Raw genomic sequence first — 15328 nt, forward strand, 5'->3', positions numbered from 1 at the left:
AACCGAAAAAATGACGTGGCAGAGATCTGATGCACACATGGAACACATTACTCAACCATTACAATTGATTTGCATTCGATTTGCTTTTCAGTTTTAACCGAAAAGGAAGAAGACCGATGTGATAGCAGCCTTCCTTCGGGCATGCAAATGATGGTACACGTTCACATCTAAAAATGCATCCGGTTTTCAAAAGATCAAAATTTGTATAATCCGAGCACCTGCCTTCTTCAATTGCTCTGTTTTGGTTTGGAGTTGGCTTCTACCCATACTCCAAGCCTTAAATCCTCCATATATAAAGGGAAATGGCATGACACTGTATGATTAACTCTATGTTGGACGGATTAGAAGTTATATGCAAATATTAATATAATTACACTTGTCAGGACCAAATAGAGAGGGAGCATTTGTCGACTCCGTTGCACTAGGCATGTCACTTCGGTGCCGAGAATGAAGTACACCACCTTGAAACCTAACGACGCCACTCTTCCAAGGTTGGTGTTTCCACGCCGATAGTCTTCATATCTCTGATACTTGTTGGGTAACATAAAGCAAAGGCCTTCAGTCACGGCTTAAACTAAATCATAGGAAACAGATTAAAGAGAATTAACAAGTATATTCATTTTCTCTCGACTATCAAAGATGACAAAGATTGCATTTAGCAACACGAGGCATCATTATGCTTGTGTTCTTTACAAAATACCATGTTTTTTTATTTGGAAACAAAATAGTCTGCTTACATTTGTAGAAACAACTCAAAATTTTCTTTTAGTAAATTATGGTGGACACAGATCAACACTTTGAGTGAGTGTGTTCTGGTAACAAAGTGCTTCGATTGTGCCACTTAAACAAAAAACACCTATGCAATAGGGAAAATCAATTGGACAACGCTACTATACATACCATGACTTCAACTGAGTGTAGCTCTTAGTGCATCCCTATGAGAGGAAACAAAGGATCTTGACACGTGAATTTTATTAACATGAAAAAAAAAATTACATTTCAAGCTTTTCCGGTTATGTCAAATAACATGTTAACATTAGTTTAAACATATGTATAAGGAATCACCAAGAGCCAGCTCTACAAGTATTTCACGTGAAGAGTAAAATAGAAGGGCTAGCATGAAAGAAGAGTATTAAATTCATGCTCCAACCAACTCATCCAAAAGTCCGAATTGATGGAGGAAGACAAGCAATATATTTCAACACTCACCCTCATGTCTAGATTTATTTAGTCCTTAAACGTGGGATCGATGTAAGCCGCAGAACCTTTTTATAATACTGCGCTAGCAGGGTCTTCAACTCAAGACATCTTGGCTCTGATACCATATTGAATTCATGCTCCAACCAATTGCTCCAAAAGTCTGAACTATGGGAGAGGGCGGAACATCATACTCCAACAAAGAGTACTCACCTAAATGGATATCTGGCCTTGCAGCAGCTGTTGCATCAGTAAGGACCATAACTTTCTCGTAGTCCAATGCCACAGCGTCATAGACAGTCTGTCAGATGAAATTTGGTGTTTGAACACCTAAAAATCATCACATATACACATCTCAATAAATGCAGCTGCCCAATGTGATATTGGACAATCATCAAGCATAAACAAAGGGATCAATATTTGTTCTAAAACCAGGCAATGGAAACAATTTTTGTTCCTTGCAAATTTTAAGAAGATTGTTGCATTGCACAAATTTTCCCTTATGGGATTCATGCTCGTAAGAGCAGAGTTATTGCCATCACATGCAATTTGAAAACATGAGATACGTTATAAACAGGAAAAGGAGTCATAAGAAACAAGTAATGATACAGTTAAAGAAAAGAGACAGACATTACAGCAATCGATTACCGTTGTAACAAAACAAAAAAAGACTAAGAAATAACTTCTATATCAGTCAGTGTGTATCAGTGCTTACCAACAATTACCAAGTTCTTCATTCCTAGTGTTTTAAGAAGAGAATCAAGGTGTGTCGCAAAAAAAGCACTAAATCTCGTCTTCACCAACTTATAGTCGCCCTCTTTGATAAAAAGCCCGCCAGCCAGCTCTGCACCTTTCAAGCCTTTCACTGTTGGACCCTTTCCTCCAGAGTACAAGTGTCTGCAAAAAAGTTCGACATCCCTTCCAGAAGGGTCATGCTCTCTGACAACCTACATAGTATAGTTCATCGTCAATTGATGCCTCAACTCTAAGAATGGTGGCAGGGCCTAGACATTAAAATTACTCTAGCCTACTTTGTAAAGCACGCTAGTTTGTGAAGAAAGAGGGGAAAGTGTGTGAGGGAGTCCTGGATTAGGGGGTCTCCGGACAGCCGGACTGTTGGACTATGAAGATACAAGATTGAAGACTTCATCTCGTGCCCGGATGGGACTTTCCTTGGCGTGGAAGGCAAGCTTGGCAATACGGATATGTAGATCTCCTCCCTTGTAACCGACTCTGTGTAACCCTAGCCCCCTCGGTGTCTATATAAACCAGAGGGTTTAGTCCGTAGGACAACAAACAATTATACCATAGGCTAGCTTCTAAGGTTTAGCCTCTACGATCTCGTGGTAGAACAACTCTTGTAATACTCATATCATCAATATCAATCAAGCAGGACATAGGGTATTACCTCCATCAAGAGGGCCCAAACCTGGGTAAACATCGTGTCCCCTGCCTCCTGTTACCATCCGCCTTAGATGCACAGTTTGGGACCCCCTACCCGAGATCCGCCGGTTTTGACACCGACATTGGTGCTTTCATTGAGAGTTCCACTGTGTCGTCATCATAGGGAAGGATGGCACGTCTCGTTGTCAAGGACAACATCACCTCTGGGGGAACCCTGGCTGTAGGCCAAACTCTCCGACTAGGCAGCTTCGTCATGACCGCCCGCTCGGCCGCTGCGCCGACGATGACTTCTCGGGTCATCGAAAATAGCCTCCAAATCGGCTAGAAATTCACCGAGCAGATGGATCCAATGGAGCTCTCATCTTTGAACGAGCTCTTGAATCGCATCGCTGCTCTGGGAGTCGCTACGGAATACAATCAGATTGGGCTTAAACCCGACCAAAGGGAAATTAACTCTCCGCCGGTCACCCATCAGATAGCGGTGGTGGAAGAGCAATGCGGCGATTCCCCCTGTATCCCGAGGGCGAACTATGTCCGGATTCCCGAGATCTCCGAGTCGGATACCCGCTCACGGGAGGACATCGCCCTAACCATGAACCTAGAATCAGGTTGCATATCGAACCTGCGGGGAAATATCCCGAAGCCCGAACTTGCAAGATCAGAAACTCCCCCGCCCCGGGGTCTCAGATTGGGTCGAGGTCCAGACTTAAATCCACCCACCCACCCATATACAATCGATCTTTCCCACATTAGGCAAGAGCCCAAAGAGACAGTACATCACTATTGGGCCAGATTCCTCCTTGTAATGAACAAGGTCAAGGACTGTCGCGAGGAAGACACAATTTTGTTCTTTTGCAACAATTGCACGGACAAGGGAATCCTCAACGCCATAAGTCACCGTGACATAGCGCACGTCGCTGACCTGGCGGCCATAGTACGAAAGTACTGTGCGATGGAAAGCGCTTGGAAAACCCAAACAAAATTTTGGGATAATCCGTCTCTGACAAAACCCCCAGTCCGAACTAAAAGGGTGCACTCTCATAAGTCACCCGACTCAATTACAAAGAAGCAAAATCCCACTACAGGGCGTGGAACCGTATTGGAGGGATGGCTTAACGAGCCCTGCAAAATTCATAGTACAGCAGATACCATACCAACACATAGCCTTAGAGCATGTTGGGTACTCCGGCAGGTGGCCAAGAGCGGTGAGGATCTCCTCATCCAAAACACCTCAGAGCACCCTCCCGTGGATAACAATACAGTATTGACAGTTGATACGTCTCCAACGTATCTATAATTTTTGATTGCTCCATGCTATATTATCTACTGTTTTGGACATTATTGGGCTTTATTATCCACTTTTATATTATTTTCGGGACTAACCTATTAACAGGAGGCCCAGCCAAGAATTGTTGTTTTTTGCCTGTTTTAGGGTTTCGAAGAAAAGGAATATCAAACGGAGTCCAAACGGAATGAAACCTTCGGGAACGTGATTTTCTCATCGAATAAAACTCAGGAGACTTGGACCCTACGTCAAGCCACGCAATAGGAGGCCACGAGGTAGGGGGGCGCGCCTACCCCCCCAGGCACGCCCTCCACCCTCGTGGGCCCCCTGTTGCTCCACCTACGTACTTCTTCCTCCTATATATACCCACGTACCCCCAAACGATTAGATACGGAGCCAAAACCCTAATTCCACCGCCGTAACTTACTGTATCCATGAGATCCCATCTTGGGGCCTGTTCCGGAGCTCCGCCGGAGGGGGCATCGATCATGGAGGGCTTCTTCATCAACACCATAGCCCCTCCGATGAAGTGTGAGTAGTTTACCTCAGACCTACGGGTCCATAGTTAGTAGCTAGATGGCTTCTTCTCTCTTTTTGGATCTCAATACAATGTTCTCCCCCTCTCTTGTGGAGATCTATTCGATGTAATCTTCTTTTTGCGGTGTGTTTGTTGAGACCGATGAATTGTGGAATTATGATCAAGTCTATCTATGAATAATATTTGAATCTTCTCTGAATTCTTTTATGTATGATTGGTTATCTTTGCAAGTCTCTTCGAATTATCAGTTTGGTTTGGCCTACTAGATTGATCTTTCTTGCAATGGGAGAAGTGCTTAGCTTTGGGTTCAATCTTGCAGTGTCCTTTCCCGGTGACAGTAAGGGCAGCAAGGCACGTATTGTATTGTTGCCATCGAGGATAACAAGATGGATTTTTTTTCATATTGCATGAGTCTATCCCTCTACATCATGTCATCTTGCTTAAGGCGTTACTCTGTTTTTAACTTAATACTCTAGATGCATGCTGGATAGCGGTCGATGAGTGGAGTAATAGTAGTAGATGCAGGCAGGAGTCGGTCTACTTGTCTCGGACGTGATGCCTATATACATGTTCATACCTAGATATTCTCATAACTATGCTCAATTCTGTCATTTGCTCAACAGTAACTTGTTCACCCATCATAGAATACTTATGCTCTCGAGAGAAGCCACTAGTGAAACCTATGGCCCCCGGGTCTATCTTTATCATATCAATCTCCTACTACTTAGTTAATTACTTTGCCTTTATTTTACTTTGCATCTTTATCATAAAAATATCAAAAATATTATCTTATCATATCTATCAGATCTCACTCTCGTAAGTGGCCCTATAGGGATTGACAACCCCTATTTGCGTTGGTTGCGAGGATTTATTTGTTTTGTGCAGGTGCGAGGGACTCACGTGTAGCCTCCTACTGGATAGATACCTTGGTTCTCAAAAACTGAGGGAAATACTTACGCTACTTTCCTGCATCATCCCTTCCTCTTCGGGGAAAACCAACGCTGTGCTAAAAGAGGTAGCAAGAAGAATTTCTGGCGCCGTTGCCAGGGAGGTCTACGCAAAAGTCAACATACCAAGTACCCATCACATACCCTTATCTCCCGCATTACATTATTTGCCATTTGCCTCTCGTTTTCCTCTCCCCCACTTCACCCTTGTCGTTTTATTTGCCCTCTCTCTCTATCCTCCCTCTATTTGCCTCTTTTTGCCCGCTTGCTTTTTGTTTGCTTGTGTGTTCGTTTGCTTACTTGTCGTTATGGCTAGTCCCTTATCATCTCCATTGTCTCCCGAGAATGAAATTCTAAATTGTAAGCAAAGGGAGGGGGAAATCTAAAAGATGCTTGGTATAGAATTTGCAATGCTCAAAATAAATCTACTAAGAAGCAATCTACTACAGTTCTCCTTCGCAATTTTTATGTAGGCATTACTCCTTGGCACCGTTATGTTCTTGATACTATTACCGGAGGGAACTTTTTGGGTAGCCATACTTTTGATTCTTATAATGCTATGTTAGATTTATTTGGATCACCCCCTCTCTTGGTTAATGGAACTATATTAACATTGGATCATGTAATGCAAAGGCTTCATATTATAGAAAATAAGGTTTCTACTATAGAGTTAATTGAAAATTTCGATAAAAAGATCCACAACTGAATCTCTCAATATGGATCTAAAGTAGGAGTTACTTTGAAAGATATTAAAGAAAAGGAACCCATAGTTAATGAGAAAATAAATCACGATTCCGTTAGGATTGATAAACTTGAGAATATTATTACCAACTTGGGAACCGCTTTTTATTCCGTAAAGAATACTCCGAATCCCTCCACTAAAGTTGCCAAACTTATGTACGTTCCTAAAAATAAGAGTGAATAATCTAGTAAGGAAATGCGGATCTCAAATCTATAAGTGTTCATCCCAATCTTTTTGCTATCATTAAGGAACCATTTGTTACAAATGAATTTTTCGATCTTGTGCCTAAAAGCTTGATAATTAATGAAAAGAAAGAAATTCCTAAAGATGGTAGATGCCTCATTGAAGAATTGCCAACCAAATATGGCAATACCTAGATCTATTCTTGCTTGTTATGCCTAGCTAGGGGCGTTAAACGATAGCGCTTGTTGGGAGGCAACCCAATTTTATTTTTATTCCTTGATTTTTGCTCCTGTTTAGAAATAAATAAATTATCTATGCTCTGTTTTGGTTGTGTATTTTGTGTTTAATTAGTGTTTGTGCCAAGTAGAACCGTTGGGAAGACTTGGGGAAAGTCTTGTTGAACTTGCTGTAAAAAACAGAAACTTTAGCGCTCACGAGAACTGCTGTATTTTTTATTTGGAAAGTGATATTTAGTTAATTATTTTTGTAGATGATTAGTAGATAAATTCCTCACGTCCAGCAATTTATTTTAGAATTTTTGGGGTTCCAGATCTTGCGCTAGCTACAGATTACTACAGACTGTTCTGTTTTTGACAGATTCTGTTTTTCGTCTGTTGTTTGCTTATTTTGATGAATCTATGGCTTGTAAAATTATTTATAAACCATATAGAAGTTGGAATACAGTAGGAATAACACGCATATAAATAAAGAATGAGTTCATTACAGCACCTTGAAGTGTTCTTTTGTTTTCTTTCGTTAAAGGAGCTCACGAGATTTTCTACTTTAAGTTTTGCGTTGTGAAGTTCTCAAGTTTTGGGTAAAGATTTGATGGATTATGGAACAAGGAGTGGCAAGAGCCTAAGCTTGGGGATGCCCATGGAACCCCCAATATAATCTAAGGACACCAAAAAGCCAAAGCTTGGTGATGCCCCAGAAGGCATCCCCTTTTTCGTCTACTTCTATCGATAACTTTACTTGGAGCTGTATTTTTATTTGCCACATGATATGTGTTTTGCTTGGAGCGTCTTGTATTATTTGAGTCTTTTCTTGTTAGTTTACCACAATCATCCTTGCTGTACACACCTTTTGAGAGAGCCATACAAGATTTGGAATTTGTTAGAATACTCTATGTGCTTCACTTATATCTTTTGAGTTATATAATTTTGCTCTAGTGCTTCACTTATATCTTTTAGAGCACGGTGGTGGATTTGTTTTATAGAAACTATTGATCTCTCATGCTTCACTTAGATTATTTTTAGAGCCTTAATAGCATGGTAATTTTCTTAAAATCCTAATATGCTTGGTATGCAAGATTAATAATAAAACTTTCTTATGAGTGTGTTGAATACTAAGAGAAGTTTGATGCTTGATGATTGTTTTGAGACATGGAGGTAATAATATCAAAGTCGTGCTAGTTGAGTAGTTGTGAAATAGAGAAATACTTGTGTTGAGGTCTGCAAGTCCCGTAGCATGCACGTATGGAAAATGTTATGCAAAAAATTTGAAACATGAGGTGTTATTTGATTGTCTTCCTTATGAGTGGCGGTCGGGGACGAGCGATGGTCTTTTCCTACCAATCTATCCCCCTAGGAGCATGCGCATAGTACTGAGGTTTTTGATGACTTGTAGATTTTTGCAATAAGTATGTGAGTTCTTTATGACTAATGTTGAGTCCATGGATTATATGCACTCTCACCCTTCCATCCTTGCTAGCCTCTTTGGTATCGTGCATTGCCCTTTCTCACATTGAGAGTTGGCGCAAACTTTGCCGGTGCATCCAAACCCTGTGATATGATACGCTCTTTCACACATAAACCTCCTTATATCTTCCTCAAAACAGCCACCATACCTACCTATTATGGCATTTCCATAGCCATTCTGAGATATATTGCCATGCAACTTTCCATCATTCCGTTCATCATGACACATTCATCATTGTCATATTGCTTAGCATGGTCATGTAGTTGACATTGTATTTGTGGCAAAGCCACCGTTCATAATTCTTTCATACATGTCACTCTTGGTCCATTGCATATCATGGTACACCGCCGGAGGCATTCATATAGAGTCATCTTTGTTCTAGTATCGAGTTGTCATCATTGAGTTGTAAATAAATAGAAGTGTGATGATCATCATTTTTTAGAGCATTGTCCCAAGTGAGGAATAAATAAAAAAAAGGGGGAAAGGCCATAAAAAGAGAAGGCCCAAAAAAGAGAAAGGCCATAAAAAAGGCCCAAAGAAAAAAAGAAAATGAGAGAAAAAGAGAGAAGGGACAATGCTACTATCCTTTGCCACACTTGTGCTTCAAAGTAGCACCATGATCTTCATAGTAGAGAGTCTCTCATGTTATCACTTTCATATACTAGTGGGAATTTTTCATTATAGAACTTGGCTTGTATATTCCAACAATGGGCCTCCTCAAGTGCCCTAGGTCTTCGTGAGCAAGCAAGTTGGATGCACACCCACTAGTTTCTTTTGTTGAGATTTCATATATTTATAGCTCTAGTGCATCCGTTGCATGGCAATCCCTACTCGTTGAATTAACATCAATCGTTTGATTAGCCTCGTTGATGTGAGACCTTCTCCTTTTTTGTCTTCTCCACATAATCCTCCTCATTACATTCTATTCCACCTATAGTGCTATGTCCATGATGATAGCATTCTTGTGTGACAAAAATGAAACATGACTAAACCATATGATTTTGTAGGGATGAACTTTCTTCAGCCATGTTATTTTGAGAAGACATAATTGCTTAGTTAGTGTGCTTGAAGTATTATCATTTTTATGTCAATATGAACTTTTGTCTTGAATCTTTCGGATCTGAATATTCATACCACAATTAAGAAGAATTACATTAAAATTATGCCAAGTAGCACTCCGCATCAAAAATTCTGTTTTTATCAATTACCTACTCGAGGACGAGCAGGAATTAAGCTTGGGGATCCTTGATACGTCTCCAGCATATCTATAATTTTTGATTGCTCCATGCTATATTATCTAATGTTTTGGACATTATTGGGCTTTATTATCCACTTTTATATCATTTTTGGGACTAACCTATTAACCGGAGGCCCAACCCAGAATTGCTGTTTTTGCCTGTTTTAGGGTTTCGAAGAAAAGGAATATCAAACGGAGTCCAAACAGAGTCCAAACGGAATGAAACCTTCGGGAGCGCGATTTTCTCATCGAATACAACTCAGGAGACTTGGACCCTACGTCAAGCCACATAACAGGAGGCCACGAGGTAGGGGGCGCGCCTACCCCCCAGGCGCGCCCTCCACCCTTGTGGGCCCCCTGTTGCTCCACCGACGTACTTCTTCCTCCTATATATACCCACGTACCCCCAAACGATCAGATACGGAGCCAAAACCCTAATTCCACCGCCATAACTTTCTGTATCCACGAGATCCCATCTTGGGGCCTGTTCCGGAGCTCCGCCAGAGGGGGCATCGATCATGGAGGGCTTCTTCATCAACACCATAGCCCCTCCGATGAAGTGTGAGTAGTTTACCTCGGATCTACGGGTCCATAGTTAGTAGCTAGATGGCTTCTTCTCTCTTTTGGGATCTCAATACAATGTTCTCCCCCTCTCTTGTGGAGATCTATTCGATGTAATCTTCTTTTTGCGGTGTGTTTGTTGAGACCGATGAATTGTGGGTTTATGATCAAGTCTATCTATGAATAATATTCGAATCTTCTCTGAATTCTTTTATGTATGATTGGTTATCTTTGCAAGTCTCTTCGAATTATCAGTTTGGTTTGGCCTACTAGATTGATCTTTCTTGCAATGGGAGAAGTGCTTAGCTTTGTGTTCAATCTTGCGGTGTCCTTTCCCGGTGACAGTAAGGGCAGCAAGGCACGTATTGTATTGTTGCCATCGAGGATAACAGGATGTTTTTTTTTCATATTGCATGAGTCTATCCCTTCACATCATGTCATCTTGCTTAAGGCGTTACTCTGTTTTTAACTTAATACTCTAGATGCATGCTGGATAGCGGTAGATGAGTGGAGTAATAGTAGTAGATGCAGGCAGGAGTCGGTTTAATTGTCTCGGACGTGATGCCTATATACATGATCATACCTAGATGTTCTCATAACTATGCTTAATTCTGTCAATTCCTCAACAGTAATTTGTTCACCCACCGTAGAATACTTATGCTCTCGAGAGAAGCCACTAGTGAAACCTATGGCCCCCGTGTCTATCTTTATCATATCAATCTCCTACTACTTAGTTATTTACTTTGCCTTTATTTTACTTTGCATCTTTATCATAAAAATACCAAAAATATTATCTTATCATATCTATCATATCTCACTCTCGTAAGTGGCCCTATAGGGATTGACAACCCATATTTGCGTTGGTTGCGAGGATTTATTTGTTTTGTGCAGGTGCGAGGGACTCACGCGTAGGCTCCTACTGGATTGATACCTTGGTTCTCAAAAACTGAGGGAAATACTTATGCTACTTTGCTACATCATCCCTTCATCTTCGGGGAAAACCAACATAGTGCTAAAAGAGGTAGCAACAGTCTTCGAGACCTTCGCCTCAAATAATAGGCGTAAGCGAGCACTCCGCAGCCTTGCCGAAGTCTGCCATGTGGCAGTAGTGAATCCATGAAGCGACACGGCAATCACCTTCAATGCCAGTGACGAACCTAAATTCCAAACAGCCCGAGCACCAGCCGCCTTGGTCCTTAGTCCAATTGTGGACGGCTTTCGGCTCACTAAAGTGCTCATGGACGGCGGTAGTGGATTAAGCCTCATTTATGAGGAGACTCTTCAAAAAATGGAAATAGACAGAAACCGTATTGAGCAAAGCACCACGACCTTCCGAGGAATCATCCCTAGTCGGGAGGCACGTTGCGCTGGGAAAATCACACTAGATGTGGTATTCGGCACTCCGGAGAATTACAGGTCCAAAGAAATTACATTCCAAGTGGCCCCGTTCATTACCGGATACCACGCCCTTCTAGGGCGGGAGGCATTCATGATCTTCCAAACCATACCCCATTACAGGTACATGAAGCTCAAAATGCCTAGGCCCAACGGAATCATCACTCTAGCTAGTGATCCGGACATAGCACTCTGCACCGAGAACAAAACAGTCGCACTGGCCCTCGAGGCATCATCTGAAGCCCTTGTGGCAGAGGAATTAACCGCGCTGCGTTCCACAATGGACAGGGACGACGTGATACTAGACAAAAGATTCAAGTCCACTTCTTTTAAACCAGCGGATGAAATAGTCAAATTCCAAGTCCATCCAACGGACCCCACAAAAAACGAATCCATCGGGGCACACTTAAACCCCGATGTAGATGCCGCACTACGGGAGCTCCTGCGCGAGAATTGGGGTATATTCGCCTGGCACCCTTCAGACATGCCAGGAATCCCATGCAGGCTAGCCGAGCATAGCCTCAACAGTTTAAAGGGATTCAAGCCGCTCAAGCAGACTCTTCGGCGTTTCTCCGAACCTAAGCGACAAGCCATGGGAGAGGAGCTAGCCAAGTTACTGGAGGCCGGATTCATTAGAGAAATAAAGCATCCGGACTGGCTAGCAAACCCGGTGATGGTACCGAAAAGGGCAAATCCTGGCGCCTATGTGTCGACTTAAAGGACCTTAATAAGGCTTGCCCAAAGGATCCCTTCCCCCTCCCTCGCATCGATCAAATTATCGACGCTACCACAGGACATGACTCATTGTGCTTCCTCGACGCATACTCCGGTTACCACCAAATTAAGATGGCGGAGTCCAATCAAGCCGCAACGGCATTTATCACTCCATATGGCCCCTTCTGTTTTAACGCAATGCCCTTCGGGCTCAAAAACGCCGGCGCAACATATCAGCGCATGATTCAGACATGTCCGGAAAAGCAGATCGGAAAAACAGTGGAGGCATACATAGACGATGTGGTCATTAAAACCAGACACGTCGACTCCTTAATAGACAACTTGAGGCTCACGTTCGACAATCTCCGAACATACGACATTAAGCTCAATCCGGAAAAATGCATTTTCGGCGTACCCGCCGGAAAGCTCCAGGGCTTTATCGTCTCTAGTAGAGGAACTGAAGCAAATCCGGCTAAAATCCAAGCTCTAACGCAGTTGTCTATCCAAACTGACCTCAAGCAAATCTAGAAGTTAACTGGATGCGTGGCGGCCTTTAGCCGCTTTATCTCCCGATTAGGAGAAAAGGCACTCCCCCTTTATCGCCTTCTTCGGCGCACCGAACACTTCGAGTGGATCGACGCAGCCACAGCCGGATTGGAAGAAATAAAAGCCATCCTGGCCACCAACCCAATCTTGGCCGCGCCAAATGTTGGTGAACCAATGCTGTTATATATAGCGGCAACTCACCAAGTTGTAAGCGCAGTGCTCATCGTCAAACGAGAGACAGGCGGACACAAATTCCCACTTCAAAAGCCGGTCTATTATGTGTGCACTGTCCTCACTCCATGCAAATCACGGTACCCACATTATCAAGAGATAGCATACGCAGTATTTATGGCATCGCAGAAATTACGACACTACTTTCAAGAGTGTTCAATCATGGTGGCTTCAGAAGTACCACTCAACGACATAATAAACAACCGCGATGCCACGGGCCGGATTGCCAAATGGGCTATCGAGCTCCTCCCGTTCGACATAACATATAGACCACAATGAGCCATTAAGTTGCAAGTACTGGCCGATTTCGTCGCCGAATGGACAGAAGCCGAACTCCCTAAAGAGTAGGGCGCATACTCCAATTGGAGCATGCACTTTGACGTCTCTAAAATGCTGGCTGGTCTGGGGGATGGCGTCGTCCTGATGTCCCCCACCGGAGATACAGTCCAATACATACTCCAAATACTATATACAGACTCCAACAACGCAGCCGAATACGAGGCCCTATTACATGGTCTCCGGATGGCAGTTTCCATGGGCATTCAACGCCAGGAGATGCATGGGGACTCGAACCATGCAATATCTCAAATAAATGGAGACTTTGATGCCAAGGATCCGAAATGACGACATATCGCAACGCCGTCCTCAAAATGTCAGCTCCGTTCGAGGGGCTTGAATTCCACCATGTGGCTCGGGAAAACAATCAAGCGGTGGATATCCTCACCCGTATCGGCACTAAGCGCGATCCTGTCCCACCTAACATCTTCTTGGAAAGGCTGTTTAAGCCATCCGTGGTATGGGAAGGGGACATCGGTAACAATAGTACGGACACGACCACAATACCAGATACTGAACATTCTGACACAATCGGAGGCTCTGCCATCGAAATAACATCTTCATCCCACGTGATAATGGTCGTCATCACCCCATGGACAAAACCTTTCCTGGCCTACCTAACCAGGCAGGAACTACGCGAGGACCAAAATGAGGCACGCTGCATAATGCGGCGATCTAAAGCCTACAAGGTCCACGAGGGAGAGATTTATAAGAAAAGCACTACCGGAGTCCTTCAAAGGTGCATCTCCGAAGAGGAAGGGTGGAAGCTTTTGGCAAAAATCCATGTTGGACTCGGCGGCCACCATGCCGCAGCCCGGGCCCTTGTAAGCAAGACCTTCCATACAGGTTTTTATTGGCCGACGTCCCGAGCAGATGCACTGTATCTTGTCCAACATTGCGTCGGTTGCCAGCTTTTTGCAAACCAAAGCCATATGCCGCCCACCGCTCTCCAAACAATCCCCATTACATGGCCCTTTGCGGTCTGGTGGCTTGATATGGTCGGACCCCTTAAAGGGGGAACCCATAAGAAAAATACTTACTGGTCATGGTGGATAAATTCACCAAATGGATAGAAGCCAGACCTGTTAAAACGGCTGAATCCGTACCGGTGATAGACTTCACATCTGGGGTTGTACACCATTACAGCATCCCCCACAGCATCATCACTGACAACGGCACGAACTTTACAGCCGACGAGGTAAAACTTTGGTGCAGCAACATGGGCATCAAGCTCGATTATGCTTCTGTCTATCACCCACAAACTAACGGTCAAGTCGAGCGAGCAAATGGTCTCATCATGAGCGGCATCAAACCCAGATTAGTGCGATCCTTAAAGGAATCAAACATGCACTGGGTAGAAGAGCTCGACTCTGTACTATGGGGGCTGCGGACCACGCCGAATCGCACTACCGGATACACACCATTCTTTATGGTGTACGGCGCAGAGGCGGTTCTGCCCTGCGACATAATTCATGACCCACCTCGAGTGCGCATGTATGAAGAAAAAGAGGCCGAGCTCGATCGGCAGGATAGTTTGGACGCCCTGGAGGAGGAGCGCGACGTGGCAAAAGCCCGTTCCGCATTCTATCAGCAACAGGCTCGAAGGTATCAAAGCAGAGAAGTACGGGCCAGAACCTATAACGTTCGTGAACTAGTTCTATGCCTACCGGAGAAGAAAAAGAACAAGCTCAAGCCAAATGGGAAGGTCCCTTCATTATTGACCAGGTTCTGACCGGTGGAGCATACCATCTGGGAGATGCATCAGACAATCGACTCGAGCCAAACCCATGGAACGTAGCCAGACTCCGAAGATTCTACGCCTAGTGCTGGACTCTATGTTTGTCTCCTTATGTTCGTCAATTTTTTGCATATCAATTATCTGTCTTTTCTCTCTTTCTCTCTTTTTATTCTCCTCAAGGCCTTAAAAGGCTAAACTTGTGTCTTGGTTACACAATCTTGACGCGCTAACCGCGCTCATTATACCTGGGGGCTTCTTATACAGAAGCTTAATATAACTATTTTTCTGGGCTTTATGCCCCACACATGTGTTACTCTTCCGCATGTACCTTTTTTCGCCATTATATGCATCGATATGACTTAAGTTTTGGCCAAGCTGGGTTGCCTGGCTCTTGTATTTATGCCCTATGTTCCCGTTAATTCGGCTAGGGCATACGGGGAGCACCTCTGCGATTGTTACTGCCGGGTCAGCCGGATGTGTACCTCAGACTGGGTGAAGCCGAAAACTAGCGTTCTTAACGGAATATTCGGTCGGTGAACAAAAGATGACTTTTATTTAATTTGACACATGCCT

General features: G+C 43.5%; 1 pseudogene; it reads right to left on the reverse strand.

The window, feature by feature from the left end:
- Positions 1-469: 469 nt before the first annotated feature.
- The window catches only part of LOC123082037 (probable inactive nicotinamidase At3g16190), a 31465-nt pseudogene continuing 16606 nt past the window's right edge, over positions 470-15328 (reverse strand).

This window comes from Triticum aestivum, chromosome 4A (assembly GCF_018294505.1).
Source record: "Triticum aestivum cultivar Chinese Spring chromosome 4A, IWGSC CS RefSeq v2.1, whole genome shotgun sequence".
Taxonomy (NCBI): domain Eukaryota; kingdom Viridiplantae; phylum Streptophyta; class Magnoliopsida; order Poales; family Poaceae; genus Triticum; species Triticum aestivum.